This window comes from Triturus cristatus, chromosome 3_1 (genome assembly GCF_964204655.1).
Source record: "Triturus cristatus chromosome 3_1, aTriCri1.1, whole genome shotgun sequence".
NCBI lineage: Eukaryota > Metazoa > Chordata > Amphibia > Caudata > Salamandridae > Triturus > Triturus cristatus.
The window spans coordinates 279,081,863-279,088,369 of record NC_140583.1 but is presented as its reverse complement, the minus strand read 5'-3'; the positions used below and the strand labels follow the sequence as shown (position 1 = coordinate 279,088,369).

Below are 6,507 nucleotides of genomic sequence, written 5' to 3'. Positions count from 1 at the left end.
CGCCGGCGACGGCCGGGTATGGGCCTCACGCTCCAGCGCCATTTTCAGGGCTAGTTGATTCGGCAGGTGAGCTGTTACACACTCCTTAGCGGATTCCGACTTCCATGGCCACCGTCCGGCTGTCTATATCAACCAACACCTTTTCTGGGGTCTGATGAGTGTCGGCGTCGGGCACCTTAACCCGGCGTTCGGTTCATCCCGCAGCGCCAGTTGTGCTTACCAAAAGTAGCCCACAAGGCACTCGCATTCCATGCACGCCAGCAAGCCGGGCTTCTTACCCATTTAAAGTTTGAGAATAGGTTGAGATCGTTTTGGCCCAAGACCTCTAATCGTTCGCTTTACCAGATAAAACTGGGGGCTCCGAGCGACAGCTATCCTGAGGGAAACTTCGGAGAGAACCAGCTACTAGATAGTTCGATTAGTCTTTCGCCCCTATACCCTGGTCGGACGAACGATTTGCACGTCAGGACCGCTACGGACCTCCACCAGAGTTTCCTCTGGCTTCACCCGTCCCAGGCATAGTTCACCATCTTTCGGGTCCTATCATGCATGCTCATGCTCCACCTCCCGGACGGGCCGGTGGTACGCCCACCGCTGGAAGCGCGGCGGGATCCCACCTCAGCCAGCACGCACCAGCCCTCACCTTCGTTGCGCCACAGGGTTTCACTCATCCCTCTGACTCACGCACGTGTTAGACTCCTTGTTCTGTGTTTCAAGATGGGTCGAGCGGGTAACCAACATCACCACAGACCCCTGACGCCCGGCGTGGGCCTCCCCGCCCGGCGGCGCAACGCGGTCGGGGTGCACTGAGAACAGTTCGCCCCAGTCAACAGTCGCGCCTGGAGCAGGGGCCCCATCCCCCCTTCAACCGCCCTGGCGCGCCCTGAGGGGCGGCTGGGAACGGGTGCCCGGGGGAGGGCGCGGAGACGGTCAAATCTCCCTCGGCCCTGCGGACACGGCGAAGCTGCTGCCAGGGGGTCTGTAACACCCTCTGTCGGAGCGGAGGGCCACCTGCCACCCCGAAGCCTTCCCAGCCGACCCGGAGCCGGGCGCACCACTGCGGGGGACGGGTAGGGCCTGGGCGCCGGTCCCGCAGAGGGGATCCGGAACTCCTGGGCCACCGACCTTCCCGCCGTGTTGAATTCTCCGAGCGGATTGCACGGACCCCACCCGTTCACCTCTCGACGGTTTCATGCCCTCTTGAACTCTCTCTTCTAAGTTCTTTTCAACGGTCTTGTTCCCGTATTTAGCCTTAGATGGAGTTTACCACCTGCTTTGGGCTGCATTCCCAAGCTACCCGACTCCGCTACCGGCCTAACACCGTCTGCGGGGTCAGCCTTGATCAGAAGGACTTGGGCTCCCTGAGTGAAGCCGGGGAGTCAGTCTTCTGTACGCTACATTTCGCGTGCCCGCTGCCGGGAGGGGACTCGGCGCTGGGCTCTTACCGCTTCACTCACCGTTACTGGGGGAATCCTGGTTAGTTTCTTTTCCTCTGCTTAGTAATATGCTTAAATTCAGCGGGTCGCCACGTCTGATCTGAGGTCGTAGTCGGAAGAAAACGCCGGAGCGTGAAGGGGGAGCCGGGGAAGGCCAGCCCCCTGCCGAAACAATGGGGCCTGGCCTCCCATCATGGCGCGCCCTCTTTCCCCGGATCGCATATGGAGGGGTTTCGCCCTCACCGGGAAGCCAGCTGCGAAGGAGGGCGCCCGAGGCGCGTGCGTGTGGGCAGCCATTGGGATACCACGGACAGCCACGCGCAGCACGCAGCCAGGCACCCCAGGAAGGGCTTGGGGCGGACCGGTCGCCAGGCCCCTTCTCGGGCCAGGCGCGCTGGCGGTGTACCTCCGTGGCAGGACCTGGCGAGGGACCCTGCCACGGGCAATTGGGGGGGGTCTGACCTTGTGGGGGGACGAAGGGGGAAGCAGAGCTCACCCTGCGACTACCTCGCCTGGGTCGGAGGCGCCGGAAGGGAAGAGACAGTCGGCTCGCCACCCCGCACGCCTCCCACCGAGAGGAGCTGGGGGCCCCCTCACAGGCCCTCGGCCCCTTCTCTTCCAGGCCACCCAACCGTGTGAGAAGGGCCGATCCTCGGTCGCCCGGAACACAGTTGGGTCGGGCAGGGACTCAGGACGCGGGAGGGTCCAGCTGGCGCCAGGGCCTTTTCGAGGGAGGGGTGGTGCCAACCAGGGGATGCACTGCCATTCAGTTTTTCCCCACGGGGACCCCGTGCGTCGTGCCAGGTGAGCTTGGGTTCCATCTCGGAGAGGGACAGTGGATGGGGGCCACCCCCAGTCCCCGGTCCCTCGCGTGTCGGTCAGGCCTTCCCCAGAGGGGAAGGGGCCCGCCGAAGTCCCGGTCCTCACCCGAGCACCCCATGCGGCCGCGGACCGCTCTGCTGGCTGGGGCACACCAGGGCCAGGCCCTGTGCCTACAGTGCATGCTTGCAGGAGGCGGGCCGAGGGCTTCGGGCTGGCCGAGGATCTCACTAAACCATCCAATCGGTAGTAGCAACGGGTGGTGTGTACAAAGGGCAGAGACTTAATCAACGCGAGCTTATGACCCGCACTTACTGGGAATTCCTCGTTCATGGGAAATAATTGCAATCCCTATCATGAATGGGGTTCAGCGGGTTACCCGCACCTGTCGGCAAAGGGTAGACACACGCTGATCCGTTCAGTGTAGAGCACGTGCAGCCCCGAACATCTAAGGGCATCACAGACCTGTTATTGCTCGATCTCGTGTGGCTGAACGCCACTTGTCCCTCTAAGCAGGGATCGCGTAACTAGATAGCATGGAGGAGTCTCGTTCGTTATCGGAAATAACCAGACAAATCGCTCCACCAACTAAGAACGGCCATGCACCACCACCCAAAGAATCGAGAAAGAGCTATCAATCTGTCAATCCTTTCCGTGTCCGGGCCGGGAGAGGTTTCCCGTGTTGAGTCAAATTAAGCCACAGGCTCCACTCTTAGTGGTGCCCTTCCGTCAATTCCTTTATGTTTCAGCTTTGCAACCATACTTCCCCCAGGAACCCAAATACTTTGTTTTCCCGGAAGCTGCTTGGCGGGTCATGGGAATAACGCCGCCGGATCGCTAGTCGGCATAGTTTATGGTCAGAACTACGGCGGTATCTGATCGTCTTCGAACCTCTGACTTTTGTTCTTGATTAATGAAAACATTCTTGGCAAATGCTTTCACTTTGGTTCGTCTTGCGCCGGTCCAAGAATTTCACCTCTAGCTGCACAATACGAATGCCCCCGGCCGTCCCTCTTAATCATGGCCCCAGTTCCGAAAACCAACACAATAGAACCGGAGTCCTATTCCATTATTCCTAGCTGGAGTATTCAGGCGATCGGCCTGCTTTGAACACTCTAATTTTTTCAAAGTAAACGCTTCTGACCTCCAGGACACTCAGTCAAGAGCATCAAGGGGGCGCCGAGAGGCAGGGGTTGGGACAGGCGGTAGCTCGCCTCATGGCGGACCACCAGCTCGATCCCAAGATCCAACTACGAGCTTTTTAACTGCAGCAACTTTAATATATGCTATTGGAGCTGGAATTACCGCGTCACTACCTCCCCGAGTCGGGAGTGGGTAATTTGCGCGCCTGCTGCCTTCTTTAGATGTGGTAGCCGTTTCTCAGGCTCCCTCTCCGGAATCGAACCTTGATTCCCCGTTACCCGTGGTCACCATGGTAGGCACGGAAAGTACCATCGAAAGTTGATAGGACAGACATCCGAATGTATCGTCGCCGTCACGGGGACGTGTGATCGGCCCGAGGTTATCTAGAGTCACCAAAGCGGCCGGGCAAGCCCGGATTGGTCTTAGTCTGATAAATGCACGCATCCCGGTAGGTCAGCGCTCGTCGGCATGTATTAGCTCTAGAATTACCACAGTTATCCAAGTAACAGAGGGAGCAATCAAAGGAACCATAACTGATTTCATGAGCCAGTCGCAGTTTCACTGTACTGGCCGTGTGTGCTTACACATGCATGGCTTAATCTTTGAGACAAGTATATGTTACTGGCATGATCAACCAGGTAGCCGCACCTGCTGATGGGGTGGGTTTGGGGGGCCGCGTGCCCATCTCCCTGACCGGACAACCTTCGCGCAGCCCTCCCTCTCAGGAGCCTGCTGGGGGAAGGAGCCCACCCGCCTCGGCGGGAGGGCTCTCTGGAGGGGTGGTGAGGTACGGTTGCATGGGCACCGGCAGGCCCAGCCGTCTCCCCTGGAAGGGAGAGGTGGGGCGAGACGCAGGGGTGCCGGAGCCTGGCGGCAGCAGCACCCCTCGGAACCGTCGTTCCGAGCTGCTGCGGAAATGTGCCAAGTCGGACGGTCCATGCGGGGAGGAACCTCCTTGCTTGAAACAACAGCCGAGGCTGGCCAAGCAGTCCATCCCTAAACGGACAGAGAGTGCCCAATCGATCAGAGTACGGCCGGGACATCCCCTGGCAGGTCGCCCTGCACAGGGGGTATGGCGGCTTCACATCCCTGCCTGCTCCCGGGGCGATTGGGCTCGAAGGAAAGGCTCATCGGGAAGGGGTGAGAGGCAGGCTCAGACCTGGGCCTGTGGGTGCCTGGCGGGCGGGCCCAGGTGCTGCCTTCCCCTGTTTTGGGATCGCCGGACCTCACAGAGGTCTGACCGAGCAAACCAGGAGAAAAAGAACCATCGGGAAGGGGCTGAGAGGCAGGTGCGTATCCGGGCCCCTGGGTCCCCGGCGGGAGGGCCCGGATGCTGCCTTCCCCCATCTCGGGATCGCCGGACCTCATGGAGGTCTGACCCAGCAAACTCATAGAAAAAGGACCATCGGGAAGGGAGCTGAGAGGCAGGTGTGTACCCGGGCCCCTGGGGACCCTGGTGGGCAGGCCCGGGTGCTGCCTTCCCCTGTCTCGGGAACGCCGGACCTCACGGAGGTCTGACCGTGCAAACTCTGAGAGAAAGGACCATCGGGAAGGGGCTGAGAGGCAGGTGCGTACCAGGGCCACGGGGGCCCCGGCGGGCGAGCCCATGTTCTGCCTTCCCCTGTTTCGGAATTGCCGACCTCACGTAGGTCTGATTTACCCTCTCCCTAGTAATCCAGAGGAAAATTACACCCCTTTCTTGTAATCCGTGCACACGAGGTGTCAGAGGGGACCCAAGGCGCTGAAGAACCAGAACCTTTTGGGCCTGGCGGCGCAGGGTACGCCTTAATCTCCGGGGTTCTCCTGCTCAGCTACACAGAGACACGGGACACTCTGTTAGGCGTTAGAAGATCGGATTTATTAGCTGCAGCTAGTACAGTTATCCCAGAAGTACACGAGGTAGGTTCTCAGGAGACTGCCACTTCACTCCGTGGCGCACAATCTTATATAGTACATATGTGAAATATACATTAACCAAATACACACCCAAAACATATAAGAAAGAGCCAATAAGAAAAGTTGGAAAACAGAACCAATAGAAAAGGTTTGAAAATAAAGTATCAGATAACTCGAAGAAGCCTCTCCACGAACTAATTCATTAACAGATCTGTAACCAACTTGTAGGTGGCGAGATACGTTTGTGTGTTTTGGAGGACAGTTGTGAAACGAGAGAATGCTAGCAGAGGACAGCGAAGGCCAGACGATAAGATAAAGTCAGAAGAGAATAGTGTGAACCAACAGATAGTTGAGACGGGGATTAGAAAAACCAGACAGGGATTAGTGTATTCGGCCAGTCTTAACACCAGCTTTGTAAATAGAGGCAGAAAGCTTATTTCGACACGAAGCTGCAGGAAAAGCAGAATAGACTTTGTTCGCCGTGCTGCCTGAGTGAGGGCAACACAAAATGGCGGCGGAGCACAAAATGGTGGGTCGATTCGATCACGATCGAAAACCGAAATTTCTCAGACCCTCCTTTTGCCTGAACTCAGGCAAGATAGACTCATGTTAATCTGATTCAATGTCGATGGCCATGAGGTCATCGAGCTGTTGCTGTAGCATCATTCTTATATTCTCTGTTCTTTGTGATTTGGGTTTAGGGATGCACATAGTAGTAAAAAGGTCGCAGATGGCGGGACCACAGTGCATACAAAGGCAACAAGAGAAAATGATGGTCAAAACTACTCCAAGGAATGTCAATGCCTTCCAACCCCATTTGGACAGTAGTCCCCAAAACCACTCCAAAAATGACCAATCTCCTTCGTCCTGATGAATCGACTCAGAGATTATATGTAATTTAGAGATAGCTTGGTATACTGTCGGAGTGTCATCAGGTATGAAAATACAGCAACTTGACCGGATCAATTTGCACACTCCACCACAATGCGCAAGAACAAAATCTAAGGCAACTCGGTTTTGTAAGTTCATAAGACGATCCTGCCGTGATATTACTTAAGGCTCCTACAGTGATGTCTATAGTGGTTTCTACGACACAAACCAGTTGCCTTATATTTCTGCTGTTGGCCATTGGACCCCAAAAAGGAAGAAATTCTTTGAGGAAATCTCCTCCCTCTTGTCCTGCTGTGTCTTTAGAATCAATAATCATTCTGCC

At 56.9% G+C, this 6,507-nt stretch overlaps 1 non-coding gene and 1 pseudogene across 1 annotated transcript in view; both read right to left on the bottom strand.

Moving 5' to 3' along the window:
• Positions 1–1,545, bottom strand: part of LOC146860104 (28S ribosomal RNA) — a 3,739-nt gene extending 2,194 nt beyond the window's left edge. The window contains exon 1 of the ribosomal RNA XR_014979481.1: positions 1–1,545. This exon is cut by the window's left edge and continues 2,194 nt beyond it. This is a non-coding gene — a ribosomal RNA (28S ribosomal RNA).
• An 805-nt stretch (positions 1,546–2,350) lies between these two features.
• On the bottom strand, positions 2,351–4,039 carry LOC146860103 (18S ribosomal RNA; annotated as a pseudogene).
• Positions 4,040–6,507: the final 2,468 nt, after the last annotated feature.